This window comes from Schistocerca serialis, chromosome 4 (assembly GCF_023864345.2).
Source record: "Schistocerca serialis cubense isolate TAMUIC-IGC-003099 chromosome 4, iqSchSeri2.2, whole genome shotgun sequence".
Lineage (NCBI taxonomy): Eukaryota > Metazoa > Arthropoda > Insecta > Orthoptera > Acrididae > Schistocerca > Schistocerca serialis.
Genome location: NC_064641.1, coordinates 511,628,400 through 511,651,956, shown reverse-complemented (window position 1 = coordinate 511,651,956; position 23,557 = coordinate 511,628,400). Strand labels below are relative to the sequence as shown.

General features: G+C 40.6%; 1 protein-coding gene across 1 annotated transcript in view; it reads right to left on the bottom strand.

The window, feature by feature from the left end:
* LOC126475231 (knirps-related protein-like) overlaps positions 1-17,472 on the bottom strand; it is a 113,588-nt gene extending 96,116 nt beyond the window's left edge. Inside the window, exon 1 of the mRNA XM_050102908.1 lies at positions 17,032-17,472. The gene's annotated coding sequence lies outside the window, so the exon portion shown is untranslated. The remainder of the gene's footprint in view (positions 1-17,031) is intronic.
* Positions 17,473-23,557: the final 6,085 nt, after the last annotated feature.

The window sequence follows — 23,557 nt, the reverse complement described above, 5'->3', positions numbered from 1 at the left end:
GATACTACAGAATCCTAGACTCCATGCATGAGATGTGGCCAGTTATACGCCCATAGTTTAATTAGACTCAAAAATATTTTCTTTGTTTTATATGTTAATGTAACGGAAGAGAGGCATTTGGCAATACATCATTACATATCACATACTTAGTACTACGCCCCCACTAATTATGAGATCGTGTACGGATTTTAGACCAATAACACTCTCTATTTGGAAATAGCTCACAAGAAACGGAAAAAAAAGAATAGCGTCCTAAAGTATCCTACTAGCATTAGAGACCAACAGGGTTCGTAAATTAATTACGTAGAAATACCTGCTAACGGCTTCTTTTAAATTATCTCTACAATCGAATCGAAAACGAAGTCTAATTGCACTTTCCTGGAAGATTTTTGATTTCTAATTGAACTGCTGTCCTTCCATGAATCATTTACTTCATCAAACGGAGTTCATGCAGCGCCGTAATATTTAATGAAATTAACAGTAAAATAACCAGTTTCTCTGAAATGGTGGCATCGGGGGTTATCTCCAGAGCGGGTCACAAACGGTCGTTATTATGTTGTTTGAAGATGAGGACTTGTATTCGGCGCAGTACCCTTATGTATGTACATGTTGTTTATTTTAAATCTGACATGCTGATAACCAGTGATTTCATGATCTACACATGCATATTCGTGATGTGACAAGATACATAGCACAGATGGAGGAGGTTATGTGGATTAGTAGATCATAAGATCCGAGATGGTAACGTAATCTCACCGAAACTAGTTACCGAAATTAGTGGTTTATTAGCGATCTTGGCTTTCTGAAGTTTTGCTTCTTAGTCAACTACATTGCAGATCACCTCCATTCTGGCACAACGTTAGGAATATATACCAATGGAACTAACTTATAAAGAAAAACATTACTACTTGATCTAGCTCTGCACAGATACTTTCGCATTAACGCAATACATGTAGCATAACAAATACCCTCCCTTGTAAATACATATTTTCATTAAGAAGAGGTTCTAGTTTCTTTCTTGCAATGTCATTTTAAAATAAAAGTGTATGTGGCTGTAGTTGATTTATATTTTTAAAGTAATGTTAATTTCATACTTATCTCTTTACTTTTTGTATGGGTGCCATACAGCATAGAATCTGCCGCTTCTTCCTTGTCATCACTGAGTTTCAAGTGTAGAAAATGAAATACTTTTGATTTGAAACTGTTTATTAAGTGTATGTTTTGCCTATGACATACTATTGCAAATAGATACACGCAGTCGATATAACGTTATGAACGAAATGGACTCGAAAGTATGAATACAACCTCTAAAATATTAGCGCAGCGCTAACGTGTTAAAACACGTCACGCTTCTTTCCCTCTCGGGCTCGCTTACCGTGACGCGCTATTTGGATCGGAACAAGAGTAACTAGAGCGAAATCGGCTGACGACTCCTATAAGTAAGTAACCTGCGTTCGCTTCTGATGAATTGTAATACCACAACGAAACAAGGACCCTGATTTTGGTGAGAGTAAAAGTGTATTGGAGGAAACCTTTCTTGCTATGAAACTATTATAGATCTTTTCGTTACCTCCTAATTAACGGTTCATAGATCATAAATGTTCCAGAAATGATACATTAACGTTTCACAATTACAGATGTTACAAAAAAAGTACCTTTCTCCGTATGGGGGTGTCAAATACGTAACACAGCTCTTGGAGGGAGGAAGAAGATATGAATGACCAACCTCGTGATAGAGTAACGACTCACACTTTGTACTGGACAGATCATCTTCAGGGTGGCGTTGCGTGAATATCATGGCGAGTTTTTATCACGAGTTCAGTATGCGAACGACGTACCACTTCTGACCACCTACTTCATTTGTAGCGTAGCAACTAACGTACAAAACAGCCTCTTCTGGTGTAACGTTCTTGATGGAAAATTATCTGAGTATTATTTCTTATCTTTTCGATTTTTTTCCTCTTTTGTGACAGAGAGAATTTTCAAAGGTTAATGGCGCATGAGAGAGCCTTGCACCACGGGTTTCCGTTAGTAGTATTTATGGACGAAGAGATTTAAAGGAACCGTTTACCTGCTCGTAGTGTCAGAGCCACTTCCTGTGTGAGATACGCATCCACACTGCATTATCTTCCTCCCCCAACGATATATACAGCTCCCACTCAGAGGTCGGGGCCACCACGGATGTTTTGACTTCCACCATATTCACCCGTACGTAATTTATTGGGCGGCATTCCACGGGATAAGAAAGTATTGAGTCTCTATTAGGTCCTCGGCGTCAGTAACTCAGCCGTGAATGGAAGTGGACGGTGGTCGGCTTGCATTTCACGAATGCAGCAATCCCGCTCCGGCGTTACTTCTGACTTCCTACGGCTCGGATATTATAACGACGATAAATGCGAGAATAAATTTTAGACACTGAACACAATAAAGAGGACAACAATGGGGACATTTATTGCTGCTGATACAGTAATAACAACCTCTATTGTTATTGTATTGTTCACTTACCAATAAATAACTTGAGCATGTAACTACAGATTTACAAGTTGACCTCAGAGCCCATTGTGATGCCGCGCAACGCTCTTATTCCGAACCCCCGTTCCCCCCTTTTCCCTGTTCTTCGTCTCGGAACGAGAGACCGAGTTGACACTGTGTGACAATGGAGTACTTGTCAAAGATAATAACTGGTGTTTGTCCAAAAGCGAGAGCGCAGGTCGAGCAGAGTGTTTAATGAAAGGTGCGAACTGACGGCGCCGGTGCGGCTGTCACTGCGGCAGTCGGCAGATCGACAGCTGAAGGCGAAGTGGAAGGGTAAGCAACGAATCCAGATAAGAAAGAAATACTTTTCGGTTAACTGCGGTTTACTCGCCACAGAAAAGACGGTTTTAATAGTGGTTTTAATTCCAAAATAATGCTGCCTAATGTGCAATAGGACTTTATTCACATTGCCTCTCACCGTGGAAGTTTTCACACTTTTAAGAAATCCAGACATTCGCAAATTGTCACCAAGTAGAAATACGTACAGGTGTTTCAAAAGGAGGAGGAAATACGTCATACGGAGATAGTACTGATCATTCTAAAGTGAAAATACGACACAAACATACGCTCTGTTCTAAACGGATTTCGAGTACCAGCTTTTTGTAACGTATGGTCTACTTCGCACACTGAATTTCTCAACTAATTACTGTTTGTGGTGTTGATTATGAGTTAGGAGGCCAAATAGTACAAACAGAAATTACAGTTATTTGGAAGTACCTTAAACAACACTGTAAACACAATCACAGGTTAACAACAGAGCGGTCGCAAACACTAGTTCATCTACATCTAGATCTACATCTACATTTATACTCCGCAAGCCACCCAACTGTGTGTGGCGGAGGGCACATTACGTGCCACTGTCATTACTTTCCTTTCCTGTTCCAGTAGCGTATGGTTCGCGGGAAGAACGACTGCCGGGAAGCCTCCGTGCGCGCTCGAATCTCTCTAATTTTACATTCGTGATCTCCTCGGGAGGTATAAGTAGGGGAAAGCAATATATTCGATACCTCATCCAAAAACGCACCCTCTCGAAACCTGGACAGCAAGTTACACCGCGATGCAGAGCGCATCTCTTGCAGAGTCTGCCACTTGAGTTTGCTAAACATCTCCGTAACGCTATCACGCTTACCAATAAACGGTCAGTGAAATTTTTGAACTTTACTAGTGTTTATTTCGTCGTACGAGAATCTGCTGTTTTCATCATTTTTATTTTTTCGTTTTACCTCGTTGCAGGATGCCCTTCGTTGTGTCAGAGTCGTCATTTAACTTAAGGGATGAAAGTCGTGTGCTACATCTGTCTGTGATTCGTGTAAACTTTGTTGTGTACGTTATCGTAAATGAACTGTTTATGCATCGTAGGCGGAGGCGTCCAGCGCATGGCTAAACGAGTGTGAAAAACAGTCTCATTACACCCAATGTCCGGTGTGCCAGACCATCTGTCGTTAATGCGCTGTATGGATTCGCTGCAGGTCTGTCTCACCTCCCGACCACTAAAACTAGGGCTTAGAAGCAGGTAAAAGAATTTTTTGTACGGTAATGGCTTGTATAATAAATTGACAATAAAGCATAACAGTTATTGAGCTATTAATTTACTGTGACGTGGATCGTCCCTATTCCTAACGGTTTAACATTGCTGTACTTCTGTCTCGTGTAAATGACTCTAGAAATTCTAGATACCAGCAGGGCGACATAATTTTGCATACGTCTCAAATTTTTTAATGTTATTCCATGAAATCTCACTACTGAGAGTAGAGAATATGTTTAAACGATGTTTTCTCATCAGAATGGTCCACTGTGTCATCTCTTCAGATATATTCTTCTGAAAAAAATCATGTCTGAATGCAGAGGAAGATCTGTAATAGCAGGTAGGTCAGATATGTTCTTCTGAAGAAAATCATGCCTGAATGCAAAGGAAGATCTGTAATAGTAGGTAGGTCAGAATTTAATTCCCTATTCACGTCGAGATAATTGAAGACGGATCTCCAGTTCAGTTGAGCCAAGACGAGGGAGGGTTTCAGCCATAGCAATAGTAATTTCGCCATCATGTGAAGCGAAAAAAGCTTCGGAATATGCGCACCTGGATGGCTACACAGGGATTTTGAGTTCAGCGCCTTAACCGCTGCATCTATCGTTTGGTAATCTCTCTCCTTTTCGTTCCAATTACAGGGCAGTACAGCTCAGGCAATTGCGGAATCATTAGAATCGGATTACACGCAAATATTAAGACAACATAAGAATAGGGTTAAAGGTGATGACCCTGTAGGAAGGGAAATTTGTTAATCCTTAGATCTCAACAACCACCGAAAGCTGTTTTGAATTACAAATACGGAGGCAGCAACAGAAGTTAATGCTGATAACAATTCGCGCATGGTTTCAACAACAGATAAAAATACCGCTTGTGGTTCCTGGATAGTTTCATTAGAATGTGGAAGAGTTTCTTAACAAAGCAAGTGTGTCATCGGTATTCCTTGCATGTCAACAATGCCTAAACGGGTTCGTCCTATGTGCAGGACGCAGTGTTTCAAGTGCAAATATTTATCTGGTGTACACATTTACGAAGGACAATGGGTCTTAACAGAAAATTAGAAACGAAGACTGGCACGAATGCGTGTAAGGGTGCAATGGTAAGACTCCTAAAGCTGCAAATTTCTTCCTGTTACGTGAGGAAAGAGAAATTCTATTATTTTTCGTCCATTAGTTGTTCATAAATAAATGAATGTAGATTAGTAAGGTTGTTTTATATTTCATGCATGATGTCTGCTGTTCATGGGAGTGTTGTTACAAGCATAAGTCCGTAGTAGGAAGGAAGAGGAACGGGAAGAAAAAACATTTCAGGTATCCATAAAAAAGATGCACATTAGCGTTAACGGTTTCTGTCACGTGTAAATCACTCGAGGAATTCGTGATACTCGTCGGACGGCATACTTGTCTGTGTGGTTACAAAATCCTTAAAGTTATTCCGTGAACTCTCATTATTTATTATTATGTCACCTTTCAAGCGGCACACAGCCGCCCATCAGAAAGAAAAAGAAGAGAAGAGGTTAGCACGTATAATAGAGACATTTTTGGGCAATGCGTCCTACGCACGGCGCCGCATCGGGACGGCCCCTACGTCTTGGCAATACGTGTGGCAGAGATATGCCTGGACCGCGGGAAATGCCTAGCTTTCTTCCCTCGCTCCTACTCTGGACATCCTCTGATTAATGTTTAGACTCAGGCAAAAATTTCTTGTTACGACACCCACAAGTACGTGGTCTGTGGCAGCGAACGAATGTACTGATTCCCAGCGAGTGCTATCGCAATTTGAAATTCAAGCTCCACAGAGATGTGCGTCGCCATACCTCATACGGTGATTCCGTCGCTGGAAAAGTCTTGGCATTCTACGCAGTCGCAAACTAAAATGTTTTTAGTGTGGTTCTCTCTAAAGCATTACACACATTTTTGTATACGGTAAAGATTTGATTCCTTAGTTGTTTTTTCTGCTACCAATCACTTCTATGTGTTTTATGTTTGCTTTAACATATTGAAAAGTGCTTCGTGCACGTTCTGCTAATTTTCAGGAGTCTGTAAATACAGAAAATTCTTGTTTAAAAATGAAACGTCTTAAACTTAATTAACTTAGGACTTTTTATTTATTGTTCGCTACTGGTGCGGCTATTGGGGTACTTTGGGTATTTGGAGGGAGGAGGGAGGCAGTAGTTGGCCAGAAACTGATGTCACAGTGGCATCACTGGACATCAGTTTCTGGCCAACCATTGCCCCCGCCCCCTCCGTCCATATACTCTAACAGTCACACATCCCTAGAGAACAATTAACAAAAAGTTTAATTTAGTTTTAAACATTTTATTTTTAAGTAACACTTTTGTGTACGTGTAAACGCCTGAAGATGAGCATAAAATGCACGAAACGCGTTTCAATATATTAAATTAAACATAAAACAAATAAAAGCGACTGGTAGCAGAAAATACAAATAAGTAATTATTCCAAACAATCACAGTTCCTAAACGCAGTCAGTATGGCCACAAGTAATTATGGTAAAGGTTAATTTTTAGAACTGTTATTATTTTACTCGGACTAGTACGTTTCCTTAGGGACGTTATGCACCACTTTCGCAGGTGAGGCTGTGTAACTAAAACTATACCATGATCTCTCGTTTTCTCGGCGCGATTGAGTAATAGTGTGTTCTGCCAAGTTGTTGTTTCCGTTTTACGAATAATATTTCGAGGACCAACCCAGCTGTCTTCTTCAGGTGCTACGAGTTTTGCTGTTGTAGTACTCGCTGCCTGGACACCAACAGCTGCGCTGCTCGTCAAATATTGTGCTAAAACGGAAATAACAACTCGGCAGAACTCGCGGAAGCACGCTGTCAGTAAAATATACTGTTACTTCGGTACAAGTGGTTCGATCATTTTTCTTTGAGTTTTTCCAATTATTCTCAAGCAAAGCATTGTAATTCGTAGAATATGTATTTCAAAACTCTAAGAGCAATACAAATGGAAACTATAAAAAAAATGTCGATGTTTCGAATCACACGTTAGTTGTGCGTCTTCTTATTTTTGCTGCCACAGGTGGGTGGAAGCATTGATTTCTCGCGGAGTTGTACATAACCGAGTTTCAGATTCACACTTAATCGACCCTCCATGTTACATTTTACGCATATAAGGGAAAATCTACATCTCATCATTAGTATACAGTAATACTAATTTGTCAACATTCTCCGGACCTTGGCATATATCATCAGCAAAAAATTCATTACCAAATTTTGCTCACCGAGACAACCCCACGATAATTTTGTCATAATTTTCAACAGGAAGATAAATGTACTAGAATAGCTCTAAATATTCACGATGTTGTGAGTCTGCTGCTAAGGGCCAGGCCACATACGTGTATCCTTTAATTGTAAAAGACTGTAGATTAAGCGGTTTTTGCAATTAACTGAACAATTAAATTCTCAAACGCAAAGGATCTCCTATTTGTGATAAACAACGCATTTCGTTTGACTACAAGATATGACTTACTGTTTGACTGAACATTTATCATCTGACATTCAGTGTAACTGAGAAATATAATATGTTATCTACACTAAATGTACCATGGAAAAAATTCTTTGAAGAATGCTGTCATGGGCTGTTGAAGAATTCCATTTGCATTACGCTTTACCAAAACAAATTATGTACCCATTTCGAATCAGCGAAATGGTGAGAACTGTAGATGCCAAGAAATCTTCATGATCACCAAACTGAATTTTCCCGTATGCATGATAATTTTATCCATTTTTATACGCTCAAAATGTTCCTTCTCGAATCGGGGAATTACTGAATGAGCAATAATGGTTGCCAGTGTGCACGTCAAATGTTGACTTTGGAAGCTTGGTCATGCCGCCCAACAACTCAGCACGTTAGGGATGACGTGTCGTTATTTCCGATAAAATTTGTTCTAATTTCAGTTAATCGGGGGGGGGGGGGGGGGGGGGGATTTTCCGTTAGCGGATTATTTCTTCATTGATGTGTAACGGGTAGCGTTGCATGAGACTCTGCGCGATGCGCTGCCCAGTCAAAAGACGCTCACGCGAAGCTAGTTCCTCCCTCGGCCGACAGCTGTCGCGGGTGGTTCTGTTAGCTTTGTATGGCTCTAGAAGAATAAAATTGCGACGAATTTGCATTTTTCGCGTGGGTCGCGCCCCCTGTATGTTCAACATTGTCGGCTTCACAGGAACGAGTTATGCTAAATAAACGTGCTCGTTAATTTGTACTTTATAATAAAATCGCCAAGCGCATTGTAGAAAGGTCGTATCTAATTAAAAAGTAAATATCGTTCAACAGAATACTATTGCACCTAGTCGAAACTGGACATTCTAGAACGAGTTGACTATATTCTTGCCATACATCTTTCTCAGTTGAATTATGACACGCGATTATTTGAAATTTTCGAAGCAGTACTCAGGAAAACCACTTTATTTTTAATTTTTTTTTTTTTAAATGGAAGCGTCTAGCATACAAGAACCAATATTACCCCTCAATGGGGCCCCATGTAGTCGAACTGTGTAGACTTACTCCACCATCAAAAATATTATTGGCATGGCTAATACCTCAGGACAATTTTAAACAGTGTCTAGAGAGTTTCATTTTTCTTTGGAGTCTATGAAGTGTTTGTTGACAATCTGAAGGGATGAAAGACAGCACAATGCAAACAAAATATTACATCAGTTCTTTGCGTTTTTCATATCATAGAAACTACAGACTTGCTTACACGTTCAGTGTGTCACTGCAAGTCGTATGTATAATCCAAGAATTGTTCAACTACACTAACATCGAATAGCTGTTTTTGATGTGAGCTTGCGGAAAATACGGATGAAATGAGTGTAGCTGTTCAGTGGAAGTAAGAGCGCACTCTGACTCGTATTCGAGAGGACGTCGGTTCAAATCTGCATGCGGCCATCCTGATTTACGTTTTCTGTAATTCCCCTAAATCGCTTAAGGCAAATGTCGGGATGCTTGCTTTGAAAGGACACGGTCGATTTCCTTCTCCATCCATCCTTAATTCGAGCTTTGCCCTGTCTCGAATGCCCTCGATGCTAATGGGACGTTAAACACTATTTTTCCGTCCCTCTTTCCTCCTCAAAAGGATTACATTACCCATTTGTGTTTTAATTTAGCAAAACCGAAAGTATGGTTTTGCTTCAAATGAACTGCTGGTGAATTACGTCTACGATCTAAAACGTCCTATTGAATTTTTGCAGCTATTGTGCTGTAATGATCAACACTAAAACCAAACCTAACGCACTTTTAAACGGTTTTTCTCTCCTGGTTTGTAGTTACTGATAATTACAGTTATTGGAAACATTTTTCTTTATTTGTCATGAATTACGCGTCTAATTTTCAGTAGGCTATCGGTTCTCTCCATCCTGTCCCCACATGCTCTCACAAGTCTTCAGCACCGCCAACGCCACATAGTCCAATTTTGGCTTTACCCTACGATTTTTTTAAATGGAAGCATCTCCGAAGATAAATGGCAAATAGCACCCAAGAATAATCTTGAAAATAGACTCACATATCTTATGAACAGCTTTCAGGTAGTCTTGGCGAATATCTTTCCTCGACTAGTCTATAAAATACCGCATTTTAAATTTTTACAGTTTTTTTTCCTATGATCGTTTCACTTATACACAATTCTGGGCTTTAAATGGCGTTTCTGACACCCTTCGTTGCTTTTATGTCAATGCTGACCTGCAGTTTCTCTGTTTTTCAGGAAGCTATATTCGATGCCTATATTCTTTCTCTTACATTTTGTTCCTTTCCAGACTTCTAAATTTTGTATCTCCTATGCCTTACGAGATGACTTGTTTGCACCAGAAAGAAATGTGCAAGACGCCACCCAGTAGAATTGTAGTCTTAAGAACTGTGAATGGCCGCTTCTCTTCGTCATCCTTCTTAACTTCTTGGGCTGCTCATCGGATCTCTTCACGCTTCTATTTTTAGCGCAGCCCAAAATTTTGATGGTTATTTTTTTCAGATCTACTAATCGAAATTCTAGAAGATCTTGGTGTAGTTTCCAATGATATTTTCTTCAACTCCTAATTCATGAATGTTATTTAATGAATTCCTTTGTCTCTAACAACTTTTTTGCATTAATTTCAATTGTGGCCAGGGGAAGCTAGTTGAAATTCCTTTGTAGAGCAGGGAGAGTCTCTGTTGGGAATATTTGCGGAGGGATTTCCAGCTGCAGAATTTGTTATACAACCAGAGGAATTCCTCCGGAATCATTGGTCAGAGGGGAAGGATTAGAGTTATTTTCATTTGTTTGTGGGATGATCTATGCCAGAAGACAATATGAAGATCTTGTGTGTACCTATAGCATTAATTCTTAAGATAGTGTAAGAGCATCGATGACTTTCTATACATGTATTTAAATTTTTTGATATCTTTCAACCTCCACCCAGTCGGGTGGATCGAGCTGTTCGAGGCTGTACCAATTATAGACTCAAATCTCTCGAGCTAAATATCAGAAGAGCTGATAGTGGGGCAAAAATAATTCGAAATAGAAACATTTGGGAAAATAATTCGAAATAGAAACATTTGGGAGAGTATTTGTGGTTCCGATAGTATTTATGGTTCCGATATTTACGTTGCAACCAGTAGAAACTTTTCGAAAATCTCGGGCGACAGCGTGGCGTTGGAACTAATTGTATTGTTGGGACAACACGTCCCAGCGAAACATAAGAAGATCTAGTCCGTGTTTGTGTATCTCCTGGTGGGTGTAAAAGATTGGAGTCGACGACTTGATCGTTGAGTGAAGTTTCAAACGATTAGCTTTATCCATATAATTGTTTTCTGTAATCATATTAAACTGCGAACTAGTTAGATACCCATGCAATTCAATTTTAACGTAGTTTACGAAAATAGTGTGACAGCGTTACTATACAGTAATTTATTTGGCCAATTAGATGCGTTAAGAAAACAGTTCCCCCTTTTCTTACTATGTGCATCGACATTTCAGTATTCAGAAAGTTGCAAGGTGTCATATGTTCCCTATATCGATTATTAAACGTGGATAGCCTCTCTCATTTTTCTCTGAAGCATTCAGCCGAACATAATTTTCACAGAACTTCTAATCAGCCGTAGAGAAGCGTATGGAGTCTTGCTGTTAAACTTGTGTCGTTTCCTTGTGTGCACTATTCAGTGTTACTGCGTCACATACTGGCGTTTTTATTCGTAGTTCTTCTACGATCATCAGAAATTGTGACTCTTCGGTTAAACCCCGAACGAAGGAAGTGTTTATGAGGAAATAATTTATTTTTCCTCAAAGTTATTTCCTCCTCTTCATGCAGGTGCGGTTAAAATCGAGTGGATCTGTCGTTTTCTGTTTTTATGTCGACTAAAGGTTATGATAAAAGATTGAAGCTTTTCACAGTACATCGCACTGAAGCTGCTGCTTAAACAGTCCAGATATTATATGAGACGTATCAATCGCCTGAAATATATAAAGTAAAACCTTCAAAAACGTGTGGGATAAACAATCACCATGCCCATCGAAACGTTAATTTCTTTCAGCTGTAAAACGACGAGCTGTTGTTTGCGTGTACTCTGATTCCACAATCTCACTGGCTGCTATTCTTGACGGTTCATACCCGGCGGTTCATGTACTGCGAGAAGCCCTAATTTTTATATCTCTTCAAGTAAAAACTTTATCCATTGGGCCACCATTACGTCAATTTAAATTTAGAAGTCTTTTTTCCATAATCGCAGTTTCCTTTAAAAAATGGCAGCCGATATTTCACTGTTTGCTGCCTCGTCGTTCATACTTGTAATTAATAAATACGAATTTCTTGGAGGGAGGCCACGGTCGCTCTCGTAGGTAGGGAAGCAGTGGCGTCGTGCTACGACGCAGAGTCACAGCGAAAGGTAATGTGCAGGAAATGAATAATTTTCTCAGCTGATGTAGACCTTCCACTTTCAAAGGTGGTTACGTCGTTCTTTCTCCACCGCGGGCAGAATGACCTGAGAGTAGCGCGTAAATTACAACTCCAGTTTGTGCTATGAGCACAAAAGATGATTCCTTTTCTAGAATTCAGCATTATAATTTCAAAAGTAACGTAAACCGTTGGAAATGTCGCTGTTGTAATTATAATTTTTTGTGATACTACAGTGAGAAAAATATTTCTTTACGTTAAAAGAAGCGTATGATTTTAACCAAAGTAATTAACGCACTATTCGCTATGCGACTGAAATTTTTGCCACATGTTTATGTATGCCAGTGAGTTAAATGTGAGTTAGTACCAGGTTTTAGAGGCCGTTAAACGTGTTTTAGCGCAGTTAAATAGCAACACAATGCCTTTAGAATGAGGATTAACTCAGTTTTCGATTACTAGGCTTACGAACTACGTACAGTAGGTACCAGATAGTGCAATTCACATTCCGTTAGCTTTAAAAAAGTATTTAAAAGATAATTCTATTATAGACGCGTTGTTGTTGGAGCGATTTGTCGTTGCTGTTGGCATTAGTTCAGCGTAAACGAGAATTACAATTTCGGTCCTTAAAATATGCCTCCACTTTTCATCTCATTTGTAAACTACGAAGACAACAAGATAAAAAGAAAGCACAATGTCACTGTTTGTTGATGTAATATATTTTTAGACGACTTTTGTTAAAAAAGAACAGCTAAGTTATGTTTAAGTCAAGTTTTCTGTTGAGATCAGATTCCGTATTATGGAACTGCAGCGCAGATTTCCATGCGTGTGCCATCAGAATGCTGTTGTAGCTTCTTACTATTTTCTCTGTCGTACGTTGTATGATAATGTACCACATGGAGATACCAATCTCTGTCTGGCCACATTTTAATGTCTTCGCTATTTTTATGTTTTCCTTCGAAGAAATCAGTTTCACTTGCCACTGTGTAACCTCTCTGAGGACTTGATGTCCAACGTATTAGGCAAATGAGGGGAAATTTGTCTGCCTATTTATAAAAACACAATAATTTCATAACTACAGTGGAAACGAGCTTAAGACGATAGCAATATCCGTTACATACTGTCAATATGTTTCTGAGGAATAGACTACTGTCATCTAGCGATTCAGAAATACAAAACAGTGAAACATTTCCCAATTATAATTTGTGTAATGCTTTCAAATGAGTGTTAATAATGCGTTAAGTAATTGAAAAGCTTGAGGAAATTACGGCAGGAAGCAATGTATCGTAGCGACTTTGCTTATCTGTGCCGTAGTTGCTATGTATGCCGAAATGAGACAACAGGAAACAGCACGAAACTGCATACATTAAAAGTCATTTAATACTGAATACGACTACTGCTAGAAGATCTACAAAAATGTCTCGGAAATGGATTCCGTACGTTAGACGGCTACGCACAGACGAGCAGTGTTATTTAGTTGTGCTATGTTGAGAATGTCTCATTGAAACTGGAATTCTTTCACTTAGAATAAAACGTAACACGCTCATTTTGCAATTCGCATGACAGCTTCCGTCACTGGAAATAATTACATGAACTATGCAATAAACACAACATAATAATACTGAAGCCGAGGAAGTTATGCACAACATATCTTTTATTTTATTTTTAATACTGGAACATGCGTTATAAAATATTCATTAAATAGTAATACAGAACAAAAACAGGGGGAAAGCCGACTGTAAACTTTTTTAGGTTACGTAACTGTAATAATGTTTTTATCAGTTCTGTAGCTGTTGTTACCTTCCTGAGAGGCCGAGAGCGTCTGTCACTCTGAAGGAAAGCTATGCTCAAACAATTGTCAGTTTCACTTGTCCTGTTAAGAGAGTCGGTCATCATAGGTAGATTCCCGTAACAATGGCCTTACATACAGAGGATAAATATCAACAGTAAGTTCGTGGCAGTAATTAGTAATGAGTGGAATACAAAAAAAAAAGAATATTTCCTGTACACGATATTATACAAAAAATTTTTGTTTCTATTCGACAAACTAGACCTCCTGATGAGGTAAGTCGTACCTGCGCCACCCCAAGCCACGCATAGTGTCAACAACCATTATGAGTGCAGTATTTACGTATTTTTGGTTTTGCTATCAGAAGGTTTGACAGCACTGATAAGTTAACAAAAACACCGTGTAATTAATGTCATAAGCTACCAAGTGTAGCTGACGAGCTGGCAAGTGATATGCGCCTGAAGGTGCTTAACCGCATTGTGAATAATGTTAAGTTTAGTCGCTAGAAAGAGAAGAATTTTACTGATTTAGTTGTTTATTTAATCTCTGTGGGACAAGTTAGCAAATACGGTTCCGGCGGCAATTAGACGCACCATGTTTTGTTTATGAGGTGCGAAAACTCAAGATTTACTTAAAAAAGACAGGAAATGGTTTGGAACAAGCGAGTTGACTTGAAGGCTCCTAGACAGAGAAGCGCGTTTAAAGGCGACCCGCCGAGCAGCGGCGGCGCCAGCGGCCGAATTCCGAGCACGCTCCTCGCGGACTCTGCTTCCGAGGAGGCGCGCCGCCTCGGCCCTGACTCACGGTGCTGCGAATTCTTGCCAGCAGGACGGCCTGCGGTTTCGGAAGCGTGACTGACGTGCCGCATCGCTCGCAATTCGCGAGACAGCAGTCGGCAAACGTCTGAGTAACGCGGAATTAGGGCAAAGTTGGCTAAGTCGCACATGGTCGTAAATTACAGACAATTTTTAAAAGAAATGATAAATGTCTCCCGGTTGTGTGACCACGCCATAATGTAAAAGGTCTGTCGTTTCGGCCACTACTTCAAATGGTTTACAGAAAGTTGTCGGCATCACACTGACGTGATCCAAGAGTTTTTTCCGAAATTTCACAACGGACGCGGAGGTCTACGCTCCTAAAATTGACAAAAAAATTAATCTATAGTTTTTAAAGTTTGTTATTTACATATGTAGGTCTGTAATTAAATATCCCATCGGCCGACGTCGAAATAGCTGCAACGTATTTAGATAGTTTACTCCGGGTCTGGCAGACACGGCTACTGTTGCAGCATCAAAAATTAGAGCATCAAATTGTTATAATAATGCCTGATAAATGAAAAACTTGTGTCTGAGTGCAATGGAGGACTATAGAAATTTGAATCAAAACTCGTTCCAAGAAAATTCTAGTCGTATCGTTTTCAACAGTGCCGATGCAATCCCATCTCGCTTATAACACTGTAGAAATTGTAGGACGCTTACTTCTAATTGAAATATTAATGGAGTGCATGATACTGAGATGTTTAAAGTCAAAAACTAAGAGAGTCACAACAATAAATGGCCCTTTTGGAATTTGGATGACTGTACGAATTTAGAGCAGGATAGTTCTGTAGCCCAAGGATAAGAGCCGAACCACAGTACAGAAATGAAGATTTTTGAGAGGAATGACACGCTGTAGCGGGCTTGACCACTTCCGCGATGATGAAAAAAACAATGCGCTCGAAAATCTTTATCACAAATGAAAAAAAAACTACGGAATGGGCGATAAAGAGTTTATATTCGTTTTACAACCTAAAAAGCCTCTTTCTTGTTTCAGTATAATATTTATTTATGTCCCAGACACGTTTCGCCTTTTGTATTAAAGTCATCTTCAGCGGATTTTTTTTTTTGTAAATTGTACACTCTTGTTTTTACTTATGCTAATTGTTGTCTTCGGTCCGAAGACTGGTTGGATGCGACTCCCCATGCCGCTCTGTCCCGTGCAAACGTCTTCGTGCCCGAATACGTACTGCAACCTACATTCCTCAGAATCCGATTACTGTATTCATCTCTTGGTCTCCCTCCACGCTTCTTACCCTCAACACTTCTCTCTAGTGCTAAACGATTAATCCTTTGATGTTTCAGAACGTGTCCTATCAACTGATCCCTTCTTCTAGTCAGGTTGTGCCACAAATTTCTTTTTGCCCCCAATTCCGTTCAGTATCTCCTCAGTAGTGACGGGAGCTACCCATCACATCTTCACAATTCTTCCATAACACCACATTTCAAAAGCTTCTATTCTCTTCTTGTCTAAACTATTTATTGTCGGTGTTTCACTTCCATAGGTCGCTACACTCCATGCAAATACTTTCAGAAAAAACTACCTGACACTTAAATCTACATTCGATGTTAACAGATTTCTCTTCTTCAGTAATGCTTTTCTTGACATTGCCAGTCAACATTTTATATCCTCTCTACTTCGGCCATCATCAGTTATTTTGCTACCCAAATAACAAATCTCATCTACTAGTTTCTGTGTCTCGTTTCCTAATGTGATTCCCTCAGCATCAGTTGATTTAATTCCACTAGATTCCATTTTTCATGCTGTACCACAAATTTCTTTTTGTCCCCAATTCCGTTCAGCACCTCCTCAGAAGTTACGTGAGCTACCCATCACATCTTCACAATTATTCTATAACACCGCATTTCAAAAGTTTCTATTCTCTTCTTGTCTAAACTATTTATCGTCCGTGTTTCACTTCCATACGTCGCTACACTCCATCAAATATTTTCAGGAAGAACTACCTGACACTTAATTCTACAATCGATACTGACAAATTTTTCTTCTTCAGTAACGCTTTTCTTGACGTTGTCAGTCTACATTTTATATCCTCTCTACATCGGCCATCATCAGTTATTTTGCTGCCCAAATAACAAACCTCAACTACTAGTTTCTGTGTCTCATTTCCTAGTGTGATTCCATCAGCATCAGCTGATTTAATTCCACTAGATTCCATTTTTTATGCTTATAGATTCGGAATATTTCACACCATAATATTTTTATATAGTAAGTATCACTTTATATCCCCTGACGATGGCTTCATTGAATAGAAAGGCGAAACAAGTCTGGAACGTAATTATTATTTTACAACGAGAGAAGTGCGTTTCGTGTTATAAAACAAATATTTAGGGAATTGCTGCGGAAAACGTCCACACCGACAAACTTGTAACAGAATATTGACTGAAAGGACGACCACGGAGGAAGTTAGGTAATATATTAATGCGAGCATGCCACGACAGTACAATACACGTGGAGCTTTGCTTACCTTGTGGTGCTCTCCCGACGGATCGCCCGGGCGTAACACGCGAATCGCCGCCGTCTTGGAGGCCGTAAGTACCTCCGTCAGTTTCAATATCCCACGGACATCAGTCGACCACTGCACTGTGGACTTTCGAGAGTACGCGTGACCCAGTCTTCGCACACGGAACCGTCTACGTATCCCTAATTTGTTTTATTCCCTTCTCGTCCCTAGCTAAACTCGCGCAGAGCACAACAGGTGCCACTAGGTACGTCACACGGGAGGCGGTGGCGCAGAGAGGGAGAGAGAGACAGACTGCCGACGGCCAGGGAGCTCTGGTGCGTGCCTCGCTGGCTGTGTCGCGACGTGGGCGTCGGTCGGCAGGTGGCGCGCGCGCGTCGACTCGGCGGGGTTTTGGCGAGGCGCAGCGCGGCGGGTCCCTGCTGGAGCGGGAATGATGCGGCGCAGGCCGCGAGCGGGGCACCCTCTCCAGCTCCAGGCCGCGGGCACACACCGCACCGCAGCGCGCCGACTGTGGAGGGGCGGCGCGACGGGCCATTGGCGCGCGGCCCCGCCGGCAGCCGCTATATTAAGAAAGAAGAAGACACCGCGCGAGCGGGGGACGCGGGGAGGCGGCAGTGGCGGCGGCGGCGGCGGCGGCGGCGGGGGAGGAACAGGAGGAGGAGGAGGTGCTGCTCGCAGAGGAGACACTACTGGCGAGCAGTAAAATGATTACACAAGTCTGCCCTGTCTTAGCACTCGGGGGCATCCCGCTCGGTCACTCTGCGTGACTTCGTGGAGAGCTCGCCGCTGCGCGCCGCAGAAATCTTCTCCCTTGTAGCATGCGGAAGATGAACACGTGGAAGAAGAAGAGTGCGCTCGGGATAACCTGACTAGAGAGAGAGAGAGAGAGAGAGAGAGAGAGAAGGGTCAGAAGGGAGAGAGAAAGATACAGTGATGACAATGAGGCAAGGACGCTTGTGTTTGTCGAGGCGCACAAAAAAAGGAATACCGGCGAGGACCTTCCGCCTTCCTGGCTTCTTGTTTTGGGTAACAGCTGACTAAATACCGGTTCTTTCCCGACTGCTCGGGGCTACCTCCATCGCGGGTGGCTTCGGTTGGAAACTGCGTCACTGTTATACCGGTCCGCGCCCTCCCCACCGCGGTTATGGCCGCTTACACCGATTCTATTTCGTTGTAACGTGCCTTAAATTATTTCATTTAATTATTAGAGTAGGCAGGCGTAAACGTCACGGAGGCCCCATAATAAGCGGGAGCAGTTGTTTATTTTGACATGGCTTCAGCGTGTGGGCACGTTGTTGAGGGGAAAGGAGTGGCTGGGAAACGTAAGGTTTACGAGGGAGGATGAAATATTGCTGAGGAATTAGCCATTACTTTTATTACGAGCTCAAAGTACAAACGAAACTTTCGTTAATTGATGTATGCTTTATGATATCGGTCAACTAATAAATTAGTTTTATCTATCTGTTTCTGAAATTACGTTAATGTGTTTGTAATATTAGAACGTTATTGATATAGAAACGTCTGTGAAATCAGCAAATCATAGTTGAACTCAGAAAGCTGTGTCGGGGAGATTTCGATGCAAGGTCAGAACTGTAACATGGAACAACACTGAAACAAAGTTTGCTGCTGCACTTATAGTATATACTATATATAAGTTTTAAAGTGACGTCGGAAGCATAACTGAAACACCTTGCATAATATCAATCTCTCTGAGTAATATAATAAACAAAACTTTCTGCGGAATAATACACCTCTACGGAGACTTCAGTAGCTGGATAAGAGACGAACTCTTTACAGCGATGCCAGTAAGTCCTTTGACAATAACCACGAATTTCTTTGAGGACGTCATATAGACCTGAAAGAAGATATTCCTTGCGACTAAATGAATTTTATTTCTCACTTCAGTGTCGAAAGCGGCCATTCAAGGTGAGATTCGGTTCAAAAATGGTTCAAATGGCTCTGAGCACTATGGGACTCAACTGCTGGGGTCATTAGTCCCCTAGAACTTAGAACTAATTAAACCTAACTAACCTAAGGACATCACAAACAACCATTCCCGAGGCAGGATTCGAACCTGCGACCGTAGCGGTCTTGCGGCTCCAGACTGCAGCGCCTTTAACCGCACGGCCACTTCGGCCGGCAATGAGATTCGGAACACGCACGACAAAGCTCTTTTCTTGCAGTATATTGTGTGTTCTGTAGCATAAAATAGTTGTTTCTTCAATTTTGTAACTTTTCTCTGTGGACAGTATTATCAGTAAAACCTAATCAGACTGTTCGGGTTTTGCCCGATGAAGGCCCGTGAGCACTGCACGCTTCCGAGAATCAACGACTGTGGCACATCTGGTTACTACTTCGGTCAACAGATGGCGTGTGTGCCGTTATACCGCCGCTGGCCGCTCGCTGCTGCGCGGTGACGCGCCTTGCTCAGCACTACACGAGCTAATGTAATGAAATAATTTCCTTTCGATGTATGCTGACAGTATCGAATCGGAAAAAAAATCAAGCCAACGGTGAAATCATCTTCCGATTGAAGGAGTTGTATGCGTCTCCAAGAGCTTACAACACCGGCAATACAGCGACGAGATGAGTACTTCAGGACGATATGTGTCCTTTTCCTGAAACATCGGGAGTTTAAAGATGTTATAACGTAGGTTTTGCAGATCTTCTGATGTGACGAGACATAATGTGAGGAATATGTTACTTCACTTATACTTATAGTTATATACAGTCTGCCACAAACGTTTATGTCAAAACTATGCAGATTCTAGCGGATCCAAATTTTGAATACAAGGATTTTATGATCGGAAATAAATATTTAGCTTTCCTATTGTCATTAAAAGAAGAAGAAGGCCTTAACAATTGTTCTAAGCGACATCTTCAGATGAATTATAATCTCTTTGATCCTATTCCTTGTACCAGTTATTTGTACTTGAACCGTCACTCTCCACACTGCATTTATCGGCGCGTGCATTTGACGGATGGTTATTGTTGGCTATTAAGTCACACGATCCAACATCATATCCTGAAATATTACCGTGTGAAAAATTCTTTGCAGAGAACTTCAGTCAGGTCTGTGCGGCAACTTTTATGTTGTAAGTTTTTATTAACGGCGATAATTTTTATTTCCGTTGTGGATGACACCTGTTACAATACTTTCCTCTGTACGTAAGTCTGGTTTTCGCGCACTAATTCCTCCTGCACGTCAGCATATTCCTGTAACGAGTAATGCTCCATCCCCGGCAATCATTCATGAACTGCGAACAGTGTCAAACTCAACCATGGACACATCAAAGATGACTGAGAACTATTTTTAAAATTAGTGCCATCGACGTCGATGCGAGAGACAGTTTTACGTTGTGAAACATATGCAGTTCAGAAATACGTCACTCACACACAGCGCCCTGCCAAGGCATCGCACAGCTTCCAACCACTGGTTCCTGTTCTCAAAATACACAATTCAGGATACTCTCTGACATGTGGCTGGCTTTGCTTCTAAAGGTTGCTGACTGACTGTAGAATACAGTTACATTATTCCTTAGAATACAAAGCACAGTCATGGCTGTCTAAGCACGGGTTGGAGATCAACAGTGCTGTTGCAAATCCACGCATCCATCTATATCAAACAGTTGCTCAGTTACCGTTAAATTTAACAAACATTATGGATTACTTAATTCAGAATTTTTTCATAACAATTTAGACATGCTAAAAGCACGGAAGATTATTGGCATTAGTGAAGTCTGCACTCTTCTGTAGCTACTGAAATAAAAGAACCGATACGTGTACCAAATAAGAACTAAAAGGTTAAAAAACAATATGATAAAGAATTAGTGTTTCATCTTAGATAGTGAAAAAATTTCTCAAAATTGATGATATAGACGTTCAGGCTATGGACGCTTTTTTAAGGAGTAAAATGGTTCTTATATAGAAAAAAAAGAAACTATCTTTGTACAGTAAAGACAGTGGAGGAAGCAGCGTGCTACAAGTGCGACAGAATGCTGATAAATTGAAGGTGTTGCAGGTATGCTAGTAAACCAATGGCCCAAGTGCTCACTGTACGTTGGTTTTACTGTCGTCTAAGTGACGCCCTTCACAAATTTCAAGTAAATTTTGTGAATTTTGGCAAAATTTTAAAATACTTCGTTCTAATATCTGTTAAATAAGTAACTTTATTGCTTGATCTGTACCAATCTACAGCGCAACAAGAAGTAGTTTCGAACAGAAAATCGAAGTTACAGTTTCAAAACAAAGATGGCTAAACGATTTCGTATTTTTTCCGCTGATAAGTGTTTTAGCAGAACTTCGGTGAACATGGGTGAAAAAAATGAAGCGTTGCCGCAGCTTTGGATCTTGGATACTGCTGCGAGCGAGAATTGTTTGCGTCAAGGTAAGAGATGCATTTTTTGGCTAGTTCTTTCGTATCTATCGGAATGTCACGGAACAAATAACATTAGCGATGTAGAAACTCACTGTGGCATCGTATACTTAAGAACATGAAACTAGGAAGTGATGAATTTGTTGCAATGTTTTGATCATTATTGAGGGATGATCAGATATTCTGAAGCCAGCGGTGAGGAGGCAGCAACACAAGCCTCTCATACCATATTTGCTTTGGTATCAGGGGAAAAGTAATGAGACTAAGCTGTACCAGAAGTTATTCTCAAGTGTCTGAGTAAGTAACGATGTTTAGCTATTGATGCAGTTGTACCTCTGGATTCACACTCAACCCATGGTGTAAACGATAACTGTTTACAACGTACCACAGTGGTGTAAGGAATATCGAGACGAACGGTTTGATACAGGGCACTTGGGACCTATCAAGCCGGGAAACAACCTCAAAGTCGCCTTCAAAAGCCACCTAAGCTATAGCGCACGTGCGCCGCAAAGTATTAAAAATACCCTCTCGCACTGTTACGCTACCGGTTTAGTCGCTCTGGCTTTTTCTGTTACGTCAATATTATTAATTTAAAGTCTCCGTGAGGGTAATGAAAGAAATAAGGCTTTTGTAAAAATTATGCAGAAAATAAGTTCGTTCAAAAGTAGAGACCTAAGCTCAACCCTCACAAGCACCGAAGTCTCGTAGTAAGAAGACCAGCGAAAAACAAAGATTTAATTGTTAATTTTAGGCATTTAAAATTAATTAAACATTTAGATAAGATAAAATTTGCATAACACAAATCTTACGACTTGTTAGTGCAAAAACCGGGTGTATTGAATGTTCTAATTCTTCATTTGACCGAGGACAAAAAATGAGTAGGTGTTGTTTCCCGGCTTGATAGACCGCAAGTTTTCTGTAACAAATTGGTCATCTCGATTTCCCCTAACCACTGTGGTACCCTGTAAATAGTTATCGTTTACACTCTTTATAGTCGTAGTTCAAATCCTGGCACGCAGACGGATCGTAAAGTTGATGGACAGCACAAAAATGGTTAGGGGAAATGTAATTATCATTCCAATTTATCGGACAAACACGGATTATTGTTGGTAGCTATTTTAGAACAGAGCAGCTTGACGAAGTTTTAGGAGAAGCCTAGCATCCGTACTGTGTTTTTCTTTTTTCACCATCTTCTTGTATGTCTTCTTGTAAATGACCTGAAGAGACTTTTTTTATGACTGCCAATCCAACAGAATATTAGGAAAAGGGATGTGAAGGTTTTGTCATGTGAAGACCTATTCCTGGCGACAAGCTGAAAACACAGCATTGGTTTACCAGTCCGAAAGAATCAGATCTCACAAATGAAAACACTAGTTTGTCTAGTGACTGGAAATGGAACATTTATTATCAAGCCCTCTGAAAATTAAAAGAGTGCAGACGAATTAAAACAGTACGTCCCGAAATGTTCAATATCGGTTTTTCAAGAAAATTTCATTTACTCACCAGTTATTTAAGCGATGAAAAAATAATAGAGATAACAATGGAGCTTATTGTAATTCGAATAAGTAACTTTTTGGCTCTTTTCATTCATTGCATTATCGGCATGGATTTGCAATTAGCGTCGAGCATTTCGTTACTGGTCGTCCACTCTTATTCCCTCTTGGGTCTTGTACACATTGTATATTAGCCATCTCTCCCTATACCTTATCCCCGTATTGCTCAGAATTTCGAACATCTTACACCATTTTACATTATCAAACGCTTTTTCCAGGTTTACAAATCCTATGACGGTGTTTTGATTTTTCTTAGTCTTTCTTCCATTATCAACCGCAACGTCAGAATTGCCTATCTGGTGTCTTTTCCCTTTCTAAAGCCAAATTTATCATTGTCTAACACATCCTCAATTTTCTTTTCCATTTCTCTATACACACACATCAAAAAAAGTTTTGCATCGCCTCGGTTCCGAGAGTTCCGGAACATGTAAAGTAAATTGGGATAGAGGTCAATATAAACATCATTTCCACCCTTTTTATTGCTCATGAAAACTACACATTGCATGTTGTACCGCCATATAGCGAGACCTTCAGAGATGGTGGTCCAGATGGCTGTATACTCCGGTACCTCTAATACCCAGTAGCACGTCCTCTTGCATAG